The sequence below is a fragment of the Nelumbo nucifera genome, chromosome 4, assembly GCF_055504915.1.
Source record: "Nelumbo nucifera cultivar China Antique chromosome 4, China Antique-T2T, whole genome shotgun sequence".
Taxonomy (NCBI): Eukaryota; Viridiplantae; Streptophyta; class Magnoliopsida; order Proteales; family Nelumbonaceae; genus Nelumbo; species Nelumbo nucifera.
In genome coordinates this window covers 72,952,141-72,970,229 of record NC_142652.1, presented here as the reverse complement: position 1 = coordinate 72,970,229, position 18,089 = coordinate 72,952,141, and the positions used below count along the sequence as shown (strand labels likewise).

Genomic DNA, 18,089 nt, shown 5'->3' with positions numbered 1-18,089 from the left:
GTACGCGAGGTCCCTTACTTCGTCGAGTAGATCGAGGTTGGTACGTAGCTCGTCTTCGTTTGTTTGATCACTGTATGTTTCTAGGCGCAACGTAGGTACTTCGATCTCTGCGGGGATCACTGCTTCGGTGTTGTAGGTGAGATTGAAGGGTGTTTCTCCCATGGTAGTCTTCTCCGTGGTCCGGTATACCCATAGAACACTGGATAGTTCATCTGCCCACAATCCTTTAGCTCGGTCCAACCGTGCCTTTAATCCGCGGAGGACGGCTCTGTTCGTTACTTCTGCCTGACCGTTTGCCTGAGGGTGTGCGACTGAAGTAAAGTTCTGTCGGATTCCCATGTCTTGGCACTAGTCTTGGAATTTGATGTCTTCGAACTGTTTGTCGTTGTCGGAAATCAATACCCGAGGTAATCCGAAGCGGCATACGATGTTTTTCCAAAAGAAGTTTTGGACATTTCAGACTGTTATCGTTACGAGGGGTTCGGCTTCTACCCACTTGGTAAAATAGTCCACTACTACCACTAAGAACTTCCTTCCACCCGTTGCTGGCGGGAATGGCCCGAGTAGATCGATGCCCCACTGTGCAAAGGGCCACGGACTGATGAGATACTTGAGGTCGGCAGCGGGTTGGTGGTGAATGTTGGCATGTCTCTGGCATTTGTCACATTTTCTAACGAGTTCAATGGCATCTGCCTTCAGTGTTGGCCAATAATACCCTTGTCGAAGCGCTTTCTGGGCAAGAGCTCTGCCCCCCAACTGCCCGCCGCACAACCCCTCATGAGTGTCACGGAGTACAAGTTCGGCTTCGGTAGGCTGCAAGCAACGCAGATAGGGGAGCGTGTAGGATCTCCTGTACAGTCGCTCGTCTATAATGACGTATTTGGCAGCCTGGCGCTGCACCCTTCTGGCTACATTGCGATCTACAGGGAGGGTCTCGTGTATTAAGAAGCTTGCGAGCGGGTCAATCTAGCTCAGCTCTGCTTGAATGACGGGAGCGACCTCCTCTGCCCCCTTGAGAATGCTAGGTCGAGACTGGTCCTCTATGTACACGGTTCTCATGGTGATGTCGCTAGTGCTGGCTAACTTGGACAGGGCGTCGACCTTAGCATTCTCCGACCTAGGGATCTGTCTGATGAAGTGTGACTGGAAGTCGAGCAGGGCCTCTCTAACTTTGGTCAAGTAGGCAATCATGGTTGGTTCGCGAGCTTCATACTCGCTGGTGACCTAGTTAACCACGAGCTGGGAGTCGCTGCAGATAACAATGTGCTTGGCTTTTACTTCTCTGGCTAAGGCTAGTCCAGTTAGCAACACCTCGTACTCCGCTTCATTGTTAGACGCCGCGAACTCGAAGCGTAATGCGTACTCCAGTTTTGTGTCACTTGGGTCATGCAGGACTATTCCAGCCCCGCTACACTGTTGGTTCGAGGAGCCATCTACATGAAGGATCCAGGGCTCCTCATCCCAGCTCGCGCTTAGCCTAGCTAGGAGAGATGCCACACTAGCTGCTACCTCATGGGGCTCAGACTGAACCGGCCTGGGAGTCTCGAGCTCACCCGAACTGGGGACCTCGTGCTCGACCGGCCTAGGGGCTTCAGAGCTGAACGTGCACTCAACAATGAAATCTACTAAGGCTTGGGCCTTAATGGCAGTTCGCGGCTTGTACTAGAGGTCGTACTCGCTGAGCTCAACGGCCCACTTCGTCAACCGACCAGAGACCTCGGGCTTAAGCAATACTTGCCTCAGGGGTCTGTCAGTGAGGACGATAACAGTATGAGCTTGGAAGTACGGGCAGAGTTTTCGAGCTGCGATTATCAGTGCGTATGCTAGCTTTTCCATCTCCGGGTATCTCGTTTCTGCTCCATGCAATACTTTACTAACATTATAGATGGGTCGTTGGACCCGATCTACTTCCTTTATTAGTACCGAATTGACCACTTCGTCGCTCGCCGAGAGGTACAGTTCTAAAACATCGCCCTCCTTGGGCCGGGTTAAGGTCGGCACACTAGCGAGGTATTTCTTGAGCTCATCAAATGCGAGCTGACAGTCTTGGGTCCACTCGAACCCTTTGCTCTTGATTGCCTTAAAGAACGGCAGACAGTGGTCCGCCGATTTAGACATGAAGCAGCTCAGGGCGGTTATGCGGCCATTCAACCTCTGAACCTCCTTCAGCTTCCGGGGTGGTCTCATATCTAAAATGGCCTTAACTTTATCCGGGTTGGCCTCGATGCCGTGCCGGTTAACGATGTATCCTAGGAATTTGCCCGAGGTCACACCAAATACACTTGTTTGGGTTCAATCTCATATTAAACTTACGCAAAATTTCAAAAACAGAATGCAAGTCTTGTATTAATTCATGTGAGAATTGAGTTTTGACGACCATGTCGTCTACATAGCATTCTACTTTTCTGCCGATTAACTGCGCAAACAACTTATTTACAAGCCTTTCAAAGGTTGCCCCTGCGTTTTTCAACCCGAAGGGCATAACCTTGTAACAATATAGGCCGAATTCCATGATGAAGGCAGTCTTTTCTTCGTCTGCCGGGTCCATCTTGATTTGGTTATAGCCCGAATAGGCGTCTAAGAAACTCAGCAACTCGTGCCCTGAGGTTGCATCCACCAAACGGTCAATTCTGGGGAGCGGGAAGCAGTCTTCCGGGCAGGCTCGGTTTAGGTCGGTGTAGTCGATGCACATGCGCCACTTGCCGTTAGCCTTCTTTACCAGAACGGGGTTGGCTACCCAGCTCGGGTAATGGACTTCTCTTATAAGTGGAGACCACCTTGGTTTTCCCCTTCAGGGCGGCAACATAGCACTTGCGGGATTCGAGCTGGTCGCCCCACGCTACTCCCACACCGAAGTCTGTTGGGAACTTCATAGCCAAGTGGTAAGTGGAGACCACCGCCTGTAGGACATGGGTGATCGGTCGACCTATTATGGCATTGTAGGGGGAGGGGGTCGCTACCACCAGGAAGTTGTGTTCGAATCTGACCACACAAGGCCATGTGCCAATCTCTACAGGTACTACTACTTTCCCAAGGGGACAGACTTCTTCTCCGCTGAAGCCCACTAAAGGGGTGTTTGTAGGCTTCAGGTCACTTCTCTGCAACTGAAGCTGGTCGAATGCAGCTTTGAAAAGGATGTCGGCTAAGCTGCCTGAGTCCACGAGTACGCGCCTGACCTCGAAGTCGTTGATTCTTAACTTTATCACGAGCACGTCATCGTGGGGGTAGTGGACTCCTCGCGCATCATCTTCTGTGAAGAAAATCGGCTCTTCTGTTCTCGGCCGCTTTGGGGGGTTCTGCTCCTCCCGGGTGACCTCATGAACCGACGTCCGAGCTGCCACTGAAGTGCAACCCGCAACGATCGAACCTCCCACTATCATGTGGATGGTCCCCCGAACTGGCCTCTCCTCTAGGGGCTGCCTCTGCGATTGTTCGGCCGGCCTACTGCTGGACTTGGGGGCATCTTTACCGTGCTCCCCTTGCCGACTTGCTCTATTATTATTGTTATTATTGTTATTATTATTGTTACCGTGCTCCCCTTTACTGTGACCGTGATCTTTGTGAAAACTGCAATACAGACTCTTATATCTTTCATTGGGATCCCCCCTCAGATGGGGTGACCACTTCACGTACGGGGCGTCCTTGATCGCCATCAGGATCTCGACCCGCTTCGCGTTCAGTGGGGTGTAATCAGCTCGGTTCGCTATAGGAGCCCAAAAAAATTGACCCGGCTTTGCCCCTCGAATCGTTTACTTTTTTCTTCGGTTGTCCCCTTGACTAGAAGGCTCTCCTTCTCTCTTTCTTTTTTCAGGTGCACCCTCGCTTTTCTGGTTGATCTCCTCTTTGATGGCTATGAACTTGTCCGCAAGCTTCAGAAACTCAGTTATGGTTGCGGGTTGGTTGACGACCATGTGCCACTTGAACTCTTTGTGCGTCACGCCCTTCTTGGCTGCTGCAAGGCGTACGGCGGGTCCAGGCGCGGTATCTGCATACAAGCATCGTTGAACTGCTTGATATAGCCCCGGATGGACTCTCCCTCTCTTTGCGCTATGTTGAGGAGGCTTTCTTCAGTTCGCGGGCACCGTTTGCTGGTGACGAAGTGGGACGTGAAGGCTTGTGCGAATTGCGCCCAACTTCTTATCGACCCGGGTGCCAAGTTCCGGTACCACGTGCGGGCTGCCTCCCTAAAAGTGGTGGAGAATGCCACGCACATGCACGACTCACTAGCTCGCGCCAGGTGCATCTGTGACTGAAAAGCATCTACGTGGTCGTTCGGGTCTAATGATCCGTCATACTTGTCAAGAGGGGGGAGCTTGAAGTCCTTGGGCATTGGGACTGCCAGAAGTTCGGAAGACAGGGGGGATGGAACCGAGAGGAGGGGAGCTTTGACTTCGGCTAAGCTTACCTCTTCTTTGCCCATGAGCTCGGGCAAATCGTGGGTGACAGATCAGTGAGCTTGGCGGCGGCGTCTCTGCTTCTTAGTGGGCTCGGCATTCGTGCTGCTCACCTCTGCGTTGTCCGGAATGGTTTGTGCAGGAAGTAGCCCGGTCTGCTAGTGATGGTTGCGGACAGAGGGGTCCTGCTTGGAATCTGTTGCCAGGACCTCGAACCGGTTCTCAAGGAGCGGGGTTTAAAACTTCGACTGCCAAGGTGACGTAGACCTGGCGAGCTGGGGTCCTCCCAACCTGCCCGCCCGCGGTGAGATCGGGGTAGCTGGTCTCTCTCATCTGTTGTGGGGGGAGGCCTGATTTTTTGGGAGGTTTTGGGGGACCTCTCCTTGGCTTGAGGGGCGCTCATCTTGGCGGTGAGACTTAGCTTGCTGCGAGGCTGGGTGCCGAGGCGGGAATTGCGGCTGCTGAAGTTGAGGTTGAGGCAGCTGGGGGAACTACTGTTGATACTGATACTGGGACACCTGGTGCAATACGTGTTGTTGATAGAGCTGAAGTTGCTGGAACTATTGCATTTGGGCCTGCATGGCCCGCATGCACTGCATCAAGTCCTCTAGTTGGTTTGAGTTGGCCGCTGGGGGCACGACCGAAGGTTCGGTGAACGTCGCTCCGACTGTAGCAGGGAGTGGGGCGACGAAAGGTGCCACTGTGAGAGGCACATTCAAGCTGGGGATTCCGTCAGCAGAGAGGGGGACGGTGAACTGTCCGATACAGACAATAGGAAGCTGGGGTTGTTCCCTGGAGTTGTCCATTTCCGTGCTTCGTCCGACATTGCTAGAGGAAGCCATGAGCATTGGATTGTTTCGAGGAAGATAAGAACTGAGAAAGTTTAGAGAGAAAGGCCTTTTGAAGCATTTCCCACAGACGGCGCCAAATGATGTAGCGCAATCCGGTCACTCCTAGCTGGCTGCTGACTAGCTCCTTGTCGGCAACGGACGGCACTTGAGAAGATGAAAAGAAGGATTCCCGGGGATTTTACCCGGTGGGAATACTCCGATGCTTAAGTTAGTATTGTGTACAGGAAGCAAAGGGAAAACGAAGGCTAAGAGTGTAGGTCGCACTTTATCACTATACTTGAGAGATTAGAGGTCTCAAGAAGAAGCTTCTCTTCTGCCCTGAGGGCTTTTATAGGGGCGCTCTTGTGAGATCGGGCATAACCGCCACTGGGCCCCTGCCACAACCTTTACCTGCCAGGGCTGCACAAGTGGCCGTTGTGGCGTACTCCTCGCCCGGGTGAGTGACACGTCTCCAAAGTGACAGGCACGCCTCCGCCTGCTGAGAGATGTGGGTGCAGACTGTCGAAAGGACAGGGACTGCACGTTAGTAAGGGACGTGGCGCAGTCTGATCGGTACGGCCTATCAGATAGAAGCTTCCTGAGGAATGCTCGTGCGGCCCATTCGCGAGCTACTTTGCAACGAGCTCGGAATACTTCAGGAGTACCCTTAGTAGAATTGGTCCTCGAAATGACTTGTCTGCTTGGGAGCTCGAGCGAGCTGGTTTTCTTAGCTCGCAAGATAAAGTTGCCTCGGAATATCCCTTTAGAGGTAGCTCGGGGAATCCGGAGCTCGCGTTGTGGCGAGCTCCTCCTTTTGTGCGCTACGATGTAGCGAGCTGCTTTATGGGCCCGTTACTTGGTTGTACTGGGCCACAATGCTGAGCTGTCTCTTACGCTGAGTTAGTGTCTACGTGTCACCGTTTCATAGGTTGGGTCAAATCATCCTTCATCAGAAACCATATTATTTATTGTACATAATAAAGCATATATACTAGGCCTGTAAATAGGTTTGGACTGGCCTCAGGCTAGGGGTGCTCATGGTTCGGTAACCGAACCGTGGGGCTTTTTTTTTGAATCGAATCGAAACTACTGGTTTTTTGGACAATCAGTAACCGAAACTGAACCAAAACCAGTCGATTAACCTGTTGACCGGTTGGGTTAACCGTCGGTTTTTCAATTTTTTTATTTTTACAATATATATTATAAAAATATATAATAAAAAAATTATAAATATATATAAAATATTATATTTTAATAATAAATAATATATCATATATTATAAATATATATTTATATATATAATGCATATTTATTAATTTATAATATATAAAAATATATAATATATAATATACATAAATATATATAAAATATATAGAAATATATGTATATTGGTTGGTTTGATTAACTGTCGGTTTTCTATATTGGTTAACCGAAACCGAACCAGTACCTTCGGTTTTTTAAAACACGACCTAGGCCTGGTCCATTAGCACCTCGCGGGAAATTTTCACTTTCTTCTCCGATAATCAAAATTTCTCCATCCCCTTCTCTCTCGTTCTGTCGAGAATCTATAGGTCGAGCCTGGAACATCTCCTCTGCGCTCACCCAAACGATCCCTAGCTTGTTGGAATCCCAAGGTAGGCTAGGTTGAGTGGAGGGTCGAAGGTTCCTTCTTTTAAGACTCTTTGGTCAGTTCTCAATTCTCTATTCCGCCAGTTTCCATTGAAGTCGTTAGGGACTTAGGGTTAGCTATTTTTTTCTCAGTTCCACCATTATAAAAGGATTGAAGACCACTGTTTGTTGCCATTGATGTTCTATTTTCATCGCTTTTTACTCACAAATCTTCTCACAGTGCCATTCCTAACCAAACTTCACCACAAACGAAGTTGATACCTTAGGCTTAGGTTTTTTTTCTTTTTTATCTTCTCCCATTTGATATCTATTTGTATGAAATGATTAGTTTCCCTGGAGTCATAGTGATTTGGAAAGAATTTGTTTTTTCATCATTCCCAAATCTGTTTTAAAGCACTCCACCTATAAAATCTGTTTCACGCATATAGATTAATTCAATTATTCAACTATTTTGTTCAAGTTATTAAAAGGTTGCAGGTTTTAAAAATATGATCTGACTATATTAAAGAGATTCTCGATCAGACTGAATTGTGGATCGAGTTTTGGGTTTTTTTTAAGTTTATTGAGACTTGAGAGGCTTATGTCTTTTCAGGCGTATAGAATCTATTTGACAAAATCCCCCAATCAGTCCTATATCACTATGCATACATGAACTCCTTTAAGCAAGTATTCAACAACCAAGGAGAAATGGAACATGTCCTCTCAAGGCCTTAAATGATGACTCAACATCCTTTAATATGCATCGGTTCCTTTCCTCCCAAAGACACATTATTGAATGGATAATAGCCCTTCAATCCCAAGGGACAGTTCAATGGTTCAATAATCCAAATTGAAGCTTGACCCATAAGTAGTGCTTTACAAGCATTAGATTGGGATAATCCTAATTTGGGGGTTCAAATTCATAGACATTCAGAATTGAATATGTGGTCTTTTCCTTGGATATACCTTGGTCAAGTTTTTAAGTCAGTTTTTGGTCCTAGCGGAGAGCAAAAGTCCTTCGTGGTTAGGAATCTAATTCGATTGGATGGGGCATGGGATAGTGATAAGGTGAGGCATTTGTTTACTGATGGTCTAGCTAATGGTATCTTGCAATCTCATATTTTTTTTTGGGTAGAAATGAAAATTTTATTTGGACTGATTTAGTTGTAGGAAAGTTTTCTATTAATGATTTCTATTTCAAACATTGAATTAGGTCTCATGCAGTTTTGGATGATTCTCTCATTCAAACTCTTAATCGAATTTGGAAACTTAAAATTCCTTCTCATTTTAGGCGTTTTATTTGGCATGTTTGCAGGGTTTTTTGCACTAAGAATATTTGTTTGATGTATGAATGTAATGTTGAATCTCTTTTCCATTCCTTTTGGTTCTTGTCCTTTTGCCAGGGCCATTCTTTTTGCTAGCCCATGGGATTACCTTGTCTTTCTAGGTAGTTGGTCATCTCCTTTTGGTTTTGTTAGGAATGCTTTAGCTTGTTTTAATACTAATATGGATAAATCTAATTTTCTGGGTTGGTTAGCAATTACTCGGTATTACATATTGCGGGTAAAAATGACCAGTTTTTTAAATCTATCATGTTTGTGTGTTTGGGTTTTGAGAATTGAAATAGATTTCCTTTTACCTTTTCCTACATGAGGAGGGAGTTCAAACTATTAATACCCCATGGTTCTATGCAGGAGCATCCCTTCAAAGATTAACTTAGTATATCCAAATCCATGTGTATCCTAACAATTCTGTTGTATTGATATATCCATGTCTTTCTTATGTGTACCATGATACATGTCTTAAAATTATCTCTTTGATATTCATATATACTAATAATACTTTTAGCTTTGATGAAAATGATGTTTGATTATGATTATTTTGTTCTATTTGTTATCTTTGCTAGATTAACTGGCAAACAGTTGCAAGGAAGAAGCATTGAACATGATATTTTTTATAGGTATTAAAATAATGCCCTCTCTCTCTCTCTCTCTCTCTCCTATTTTCAACCTTAATTAGTTATCTCAAGGATCAGTGTGATAAGTGTTATTCCATTATATACATGTGTAATTGAGTTTTAAGCCAAGTCTTGGACTTTCAAACCTTTTGTAGGCTAGGAATCAGGAGCCACAAAAATACAAAGCATTAGTTTTACAAAGTTTATTTTCCATTAACTATAGGTGTCTCTTTTAAGTTAATATTTATCAGCATTCCTTATTTCCCTTGCCACTAGGTTGCTATAAAACATTCATACCTAAACTCACCAAAAGGAGCTGGATTGGGAAAAACAAAAAGCATCCAGTTTACAGAGTTAACTTCCTACAAGTCCGGTTTACCATTTTTTGCATTCCTTATTTCCCTTACTAGGTTGCTTTAAGATATTAGCACCTGACTTTACCAAGTTAAAACTGCATTCCTTATTTCCCTTGTCACTAGGTTCCTATAAAACATTCATACCTGAACTCACCGAAAGGATCTAGATCGGGAAAAACACAAATAATCCAGTTTACACAAATCATCTGGTAAAAGTAATCGAGGAGGACAAATTGTCAATCAGTGGAGAACTTAAGAAGCCTGCTTGCAGCAAAAGTATGGTTGATCAAACCTGAAACAATCATCTAATAATGCACTTGGTTAAGGTGCTTCAGATTCCGACATTTCTGCAATACGGTATCTAAGACTGAGGCATCTATTTTCAATGTGAAATTCTGGTTAAAAGATGACTCGGCTGCAGAAATACAGATTTTTGAGAAATTCATAGACCAAAATAGGGGCAAGCAACAATGCATGTAGAGAATCTTTTTGTGAGGCTGTCAAGTATTAGAAAGTTGTAAATGAATCGATAATCAAGATCACAACCATGAAGGCATTAATGAAATCCATCTTCATCTTCTTCTACAGAGAAAAAGGAGTTGACAAAAGCAAAGATGTATATGTTAGAGCGTGCCTGATCAAGTCATTAACTTGAGGAGGAACATTAGGGCAGTTTTTTGCATCCTTCCCATATGTTCTAAGTATTCCTTTATTTGATGTATCCCACCACCACTGTTCACAATAGTCAAGTTCAAGCACTCTTCCACTTTTCCTAGATTCATCTTGTATTTCAATGTAGTGTTTTCAATTAAAATCTTCTCTTTCACGAGTTCTCTTTTTATTCTTAGAAATAGATGAAGCATTAGTCTAGGATTTTTCATCCATGCTGTTGAGAAAAATGAAAGTAAGGTTAAAAGAATTTTAATTTTAATGAATAGAAAATTAATTAATAGATCAAGTTAATGATTTCATCTAACCAAAAAGGTAAAAAGATTAGAGTATATATAATAATGGAAATGAGATTGGACACAATTATGTCAAGGGCCTAGCTAGTGATATATGGTGTATATTTCCACCCTATAGTTCCTTGTGTACATGTTGTGATTGTAATACTCTTGGATATTTGCTTGAAATGTAATCAGGGCTGAAATCCACATTTCGGTATTTGCTTTCACATAATATATCATTCTTGATTTTATATCTCAAAAAATGTGATTTCTAACTTATTCTTTATTATTTTCTTACATGTTCACACTTCACATGTGCGGATGAAAACAAATTTGATCAAATTTTACATGTAAGTTTTTCTTTTGGGGGGGGGGGATTGAGCTTCATGTATTCAAGATCCTTAAATTTGTAATAGATTTTAAACACATGGATGTATTAAAGCATCTTGAGATGTAGTTCATTTTTTCATTATATAATCTTTTATTGGAATTTTGTGTTCAAGTTTCATCTTATATTATGAATGAAATAAGTTGTACTTGTATTCAATACAGGAAAAAAGTATTTAAAAAATGTAATGGAAAAAATTTTAGGGTCTAGCCATTAGTCATAGATTAACAATTTTAGCTATGGATAGAAAAATCGTAGTTATAAATGTTTTTTTGCTACATACTACCTAAATCGTAGCTATAGGTTTTCATTTTTAGCTACCGACAACTTAAATCCGTAGATGTAGATTTACATTTTTAGCTACGGTCAAGTTAAACTATACCTATAAATTCATAATTATAGCTACGAACATTACAAAATTGTAGCTATAGATCCAAATTTTGTAGCTATGAACATCTCAAAACCGTATTTATAGAGTGACATTTAGCTACAGTTGTGTGACAAACTGTAGCTATAAGGTCAATTTTGTAGCTACAGACAACTTCAAAACCATAGCTAAAAATGTACATCATAGCTATAGGTTAGTTTTAGCTATAGATTTTATCATCCGTAGCTATTGCCTATAGCCACCACGACTATAGTTATTGTTTTTTGACTGTAGTTAGTCTGTAGCTATAGACCTATAGTTATAGTTTTTTGCATTTATAGCTACGGTTTTGTCTGTAGCTATAGGTTTATTTTCTAGTAGTGAGTACACAATGCCTGGGTCATCGAACTAGAATGGTATAGCTGAAAGAAAAATAGAACCCTTATGGACATGGTAAGGAGTATGATGAGTGACTCTGTCTTGCCCATAAGCTTATGGGGAGAAGCCCTGAAAACCACAATGTACGTATTAAATAGAGTATTGACTAAGTCAGTACCGAAAACTCCTCTTGAGTTATGGGTTGGAAAGAAATCCTGTTTAAATCATGTGCATATTTGGGGTTGCAAAGTTGAAGGGTATACAACCTGCAATTAGGGAAATTGGATCCTATGACCATCAACGAACATTTTGTAGGGTACACTAAAAGATCCAAAGGGTTCAGGTTCTATTGTCCAAATAATTCCCCGAGAATTATAGAGTTAAGAAATGCAAAGTTCTTAAAGGATCTCTTAGAGAGTGGGAGTGAACATATCAGAAGCATTGAGTTTAGGGAAGTCCAAAATATTGATAGACATCTCAATGTTGTTCTGCCTATAGATTCTGTTGTGGTACAAGAAGAACAACCATTAGTAGAGCAAATTACTGAGGTAGAAGCAATTGTTGCTCATCTACGAGAACCTATAGAACAAATACCATCTCTCGTAGAGAGCACAGAAGCACCTATACTCCCTAGGAGATCAATTATAATAAGAAGAAACACTGCATCTTTTGACTATGTATACTTTCAGGAGACTAAGTTTGATATGGGTCCTTTTATAAACCCACTCACGTTCAAAGAAGCCATGGATAGTCATAACTCCGCACTCTGTCTTGAGGCCATGAAGAGTGAAGTTGACTCTATGGTTGCTAATGGTGTTTGGGGCTTGGTAGCACTACTGGTAGGTGCTCGTACAATTCCATACAAATGGATATTTAAGACTAAAAGAGCGCCTACTGGTAAAGTTGAGAGGTACAAAGCTAGGCTAGTGGCCAAATGGTACAATATAAAGAAGGGAGTTGACTACAATAAGACATTTTCTCCTGTCTCTAAGAAAGATTCATTCAAAATAATCATAGCCATAGCAACTCATTATAACATGGAACCACATCAAATGGATGTAAAAATGACTTTTCTCAATGGTGATCTAGAAGAGGAAATGTACATGGAGCAACTCGAAGGGTTTGCAGCTAAGGGTAGGGAACATATGGTTTGTAGGCTGAAAAAGGCTATCTATGGGTTGAAACAGGTCTCCTTCTAGTGATACTACAAATTTCATAATATTATTACATCTTTTGGATATAAAGAAAATGTTGTTGATCAATGTATATACCTCAAAATCAATGGGAATAGTTCCATTATGCTACTGTTATATGTTGACGATATTTTGTTAGCTAGAAGAGATATGGATCTATTATACCAAACCAAAGAATTTATAAAACAGAAATTTGACATGAAAACATGGAGAAGCCTCCTATGTTCTAGGAATTGAGATCCAAAGAGATAGAGCCTGTAAGGTTTTGGGGTTATTCCAAAGGGCCTATGTCCAAAGGGTCTTAAAGCGGTTTGGGATGGAAAAATGTGCACCAAGTGCAGTTCCCATTCATAAAGGAGATAAATTTAGCAGCGAAAGTTGTCCTCAAACTAAATATGAGAAAGAGGACATGAATAAAGTTTCTTATGCATCAGTTGTTGGCAGTTTGATGTGTACACAGGTTTGCACAAGACCTGACGTTGCCTTTGCAGTGAGAGTACTGGGTAGAATTCAAAGTAACCTAGGTAGGGAACATTGGAGAGCTGCAAAGAAAGTCCTTAGATATCTATAGGGAACTAAACAATATGTTCTCACATATAAAAGAGGGGACGAACTGAATCTGTGTGGGTATACCAATTCAGATTATGCTGGTTGCCTAGACACTAGAAAGTCCACATTGGGATATGTATTCCTTCTTGATGGAGGAGTAGCAAGCAGAAACTAAGAGATTCATCTACAATGGAAGTAGAGTTTATTGGGTGCCATGATGCTACAACGCATGCAATATGGTTAAAAAACTTTATTGTCGGTTTGGATGCTCTTGTATTAGATTATGTAGACAGACCAATACAATTTTACTACGATAATGTAGCAGTTGTGTTTTTCTCTAAAAGTAACAAGAGAATTAGCCAATGCAAGTACATAGATTTAAAGTACTTGGAAGTGAGGGATAGAATACAAGAATGCATGGTAGATATCCAACAAAATTGACAAGATGTTGGCAGACCCTATGGCTAAGGGGTTGTCCCCTATAATTTATCAAAACCATGTGAAAAACATGGGTATTGTTAGTTCGTTGGATGAAGGCAGCTTGATTGGATGACACATGTTGATGCCTCTTGTATACGTGGATGTCCTATAGCCTATCACCTTGTGCACATATATGTAGTGATAGGCAATGGACCAAAACACGGCAGGGTCTGTACACTAAGGGTTGTGATGTATAATGGTATAATACACGGAAGGAAACTCTAATAGTTAGAGGGAACTACCATGATTTGCATTGTGCTAGTAATTTCCTAAGTTGTTTAGTTACATGTGTATACTTACATAATCTTTAGCCTTGATCAAGATAAATTTATTGTATGATTTCTATCTATGTCCACTATTTTGGGTCAAGTGGGAGATTGTTAGAAAAAATACCCATACAGGTAGGACCTGGATTGTGGCCCATCATAGTGACCACAATCAAGATTGTTTGGTCCTAATCCAACCACCTAAATAGAGCTCAATATGTGGGTGGTAGGACTTAAACACCTTCCTGAAACAACTCCAAAATTTGGGGATTTGACAATTTAAATTTAAATTTGAATAACCTCATTTATTTGGAAATAATAGAGCTGTTAATTGAGAGAAAATCAAGGGAATTAAATCCCTCCTCTTTAGGTAAGCTCTTTGATACGGGGAGATTGTTTAAAAGAATTAATATGAAGGAAGACCCCTCTCCCCTGGGCGTGTGAAGCATTCTCTCTATTACCTAACCTCCAACTCATGAGAGTGCATCCTATCAACACCATTTCTTAGAGAAAGGATACATGAGAGAATCATTGTGACTCAAGGGGATAGGCTAAGTCCTTACAATCAATAAGTACCCATCTTGGCAGAAGAAGATACTGCATTCAAGTACAAACACCTGTATCGTTTCAGCCATGGAAAGTGCATGGATGTGGCTGTGCTCCATTCCAAAGACCAAAGGCTAATATGAGAAGGAAATCGACTTCTACAAGTCAAGAACAGTGGTTGTGGTGACTGGAGGTATAATGTTTGTTTTTTTTTTTTTTGTTGTTTTGATCAGCCAAAGTAATCACTAGTCTTAAAGATCTGCTCATGCCAGGTTTATTTTATTATTTTAGTTTATTATTCCATGCTTTTACCTATCAAAGACTAGTGACTACGTGTTAATGGGCATTATTCCATACTTCAAGGCCTCAAATAATGAATGTTAATGGGCATTAATATCTTAAATATAATACTTAATGAGAGGGATTTGAATGAGGACAAAAGTAGTTCAAATTACATTATTGTCCTTACAATTAAAGAGGGACCAAATTTAGAAATTGAGGTATTTTAGTCAAATAAATGTTCACACTATCATTCACAATTTTAATATTAGCACTAGCATATGTGTGTGCGCTTTGCAAGTGACAAATTTTGTGATGAGGATGATAATATATAATATGTTTCCAAAATTGTTTATATTTTTTTTTTATATTTTCATGTCTATAAAAATTTATTTTTACTTGTTACACTTATTATGTTTCATTAATATAGAGATATGCCTAAATATTTTCTACATATATAATTTATATATTATTTTGTATATTTTTGTGTTTTATATTTTTAAAAATTTATTATTTAATTATAACTTTACGAGTTAACACATTTGACCTCAAATGTTGAATTGATGTGCCACCAAATAGGAAAATAATTTCACTTTTGTGTTAGCTTTGAATTTTGTATTTTTTATTTATAACATCAAGAAAAAGTTAAAAAAATTATTGTTTCTTGTATATATTTTTTAATATGATCAATATATAATATTAGAGGTGTGTCTAAGTGTTTTCTATAGAGTTTCTATCTTTGTCATATTTTTTATATTTTTATCTTTTTTCAATTCTTAATATTTAATTATTAAATCAATGGCTGATACACATGACCCAAAGGTTGACTTGTGGAACCGCTACCAAGAAAACAATTTCATTTATGGGTTGATTTTAAATTTTATATTTTATTTCCAATATCAACAAAGAAATTATTATTTATCACACTTATTTTTCTTTAGTATGATTAATTTAAAATATAAGATAAGTGCCTAAATGTTATTTACAATTTTTTGTCTTATTACATAATTAATCCTTTTGTGTTTTTTATATTTTTCATTTTTTATTTAATTATGATATCAAGGGTTGACGCATTTGACTCAAAAGGTTAACTTGTTGACCCGCCACCACAAAAATAATTTTTATTTTTGGATTGGTTTTAAACTTATACTTCATTCCAACATCAATAAGAATAATTATTATTTGTCACACTTATTTTTCTTTAATATGATAAATATTATATATATATATATATATATATATATATATATATATATAACATTAAAGATGTGTCCAATTTTTCTATATTTATATTTTAATTTTTTTAATTATGACATCATGGATTAGCCCACCTAGCCAAATGGTTGAATTGCTTTCTTAACACCAAGATGAAAAAATGGGAGTTGATACCCTAAGATAAGACTTTATGACAAGGAATTAGTTAAATGAGGAGAAATGTAGTAATTCAAAAATACAAGTATTTTAGTCAAGAAAAGGATTAGTGAATGTTAATGGGAGTTAATACTTTAAACATGAGGCTTAATGAAAATGATTTGAATGAGGAGAAAAGTGATTTTTAGCCAACCTAACCCAGATGGTTGAATTACTTACTCACCACAATGATGGAAAAACCATTCAAAATTAAAAAAAAAAACATGTACTTTATATCGTTAAAAATATTAGATGTAGCTCTAATTGATAGAATTTATTTGTTTTTATTTTTTGAAAATAACATCTTAAATATAGGATCCAACAAAAGAATGGGAGTTAATACCCTAAGATAAGACTTAATGATAGGGAATTAAATGAGGAGAAATGTATTAGTTCAAAAATATTTTGTGTCCTCACAATTAAAGAGGGACCAAATTCAAAAATAGGGGTATTCTAGTAAAGAAAAAACGATTCAATGAATGTTAATGGCAGTTAATACTTTAAATTTGAGACTTAATGAGAGGGATTTTTTTTTTTTTTTGAGAAAAAATGAGAGGATTTGAATAAAGAGAAAAATGGTTTTTCAAATTACATTTCAATGTTGAAATTAGACAATGACCAAATTCAAAAATTAAGGTAATTTAATCAAACAAAAGTTACACACCAACATTCACACTTTTAATAGTAGTAAGTATAAATAAGCATTAAATGAAGAAAAAATATAAAATGACATTTCTGCTATAGCTTGTTTTCCAATTACTGAACAAAAGACACTTTTTTGTCTTTTTATCAAATAAGCAATACTAAACGAATATGTAAAATAACAATTTTGCCTAACAATACCATCATTTAAAATGTAAGATATAAAATTCCAACCCCACATGTTCTACTAACAGCCTTAGAAACAGTCATAGAGGAGAAAATATGGTTTTCCAATTTCAATATTTTGATGCTGCATATAAACCAGAATTTTCATAATTAAGGAATTGCAGAAGAAGCACTTTATATAAATTCATTTCTTATAGCAGTTAAAGCAAACATAACTTCACTATATAACTCAGATTCAAGGAAAAGCATGACAGAATATTTCTTTTCCTTGGCATGACCTATATGTAATTCCATGTAAACGTCATTTATACATTTTGCAAAATTTCAATTGACCAAATTACTTCTGCCTACCAAGTTACTTCTGCTTAATTAGACTGTATAATGCTGTTAAATCGTATCAATGTCTAGCCCTTTGAGTGTATGCAGCTCCCGAAACCTTGCAACATCAGCTCGTCTCTTGGCCTGCTTAGCACTCTCAGAGAGTAGCTCCCTGTATCTTCTCTTGTCAATGAAGAGGTTAGTGATTTCTGGAGGTTGAAGACCATGTAAAAGTCCTCTGTTCAAGGGCCCACTGGGCTTCTCTTTCCTCTTGATAATGAAGGCAATCTTGTTTTCAAGCAGGTTATCCCAAGCTTTTCCACTGAGGATAAAGAATTTGATGATTTCAAGTGGGACATAGGAGACAAACACTGTAAAGCCCAATTACTCCAACCCAACCTCAACCAAATCCCTTTATCCTTGAGAAACCCCACTTCGCATAGACTGTAATCAGATTACTTCATTGTATGTTTGATTAGTAGTTTGGTTGAGCATTGAATTCCAAAGATATGAATAAGGTTTGGGGATGATGCAAACATTTTTGTCAAATACATGTAGAACATGTATCCAAAAACTTGCCACGTGGCAATTTTATTGACATGTCTCGTACTTTTGGGGATGCAAGTTTTCTTACCCATGCCATGTCATCATTATAAGTGGATTACATGTATGTTTATAATTGATCGAACAGTTTTCCACAATGAATTTTCATATAAATTTTCTCACAACAAATATTAAAAAACATATTTTCTCACAAAAAATTTCTCAACAAACAAACACAATATGACTAACTGAGAAATATATTTTTCTTTTCTCATCCCAACCTTTTCCAGCCTAATTTTCTCAGCAAACAAACATACCCCAAGTTCTCTTTTTATTCCACTTCAAATCTCACTTCATTAACATTTGTAGGCTCCAAACTTTACACTAAAGAAACAGATTTCGTTTAACAAAAGAAGCAAAGAGTCTATAAGTTTTATTCTGGCATTTCGTTT

General features: G+C 39.6%; 1 long non-coding RNA gene across 1 annotated transcript; it reads left to right on the top strand.

Moving 5' to 3' along the window:
- The first annotated feature begins 6,730 nt into the window (after positions 1-6,730).
- LOC148800723 (uncharacterized) lies at positions 6,731-10,588 on the top strand. Its single transcript, XR_016085959.1, has 3 exons — positions 6,731-8,279; positions 8,739-8,792; positions 9,734-10,588. It is a non-coding gene; the product is annotated as an uncharacterized LOC148800723 (long non-coding RNA).
- The last annotated feature ends 7,501 nt before the right edge of the window (positions 10,589-18,089 follow it).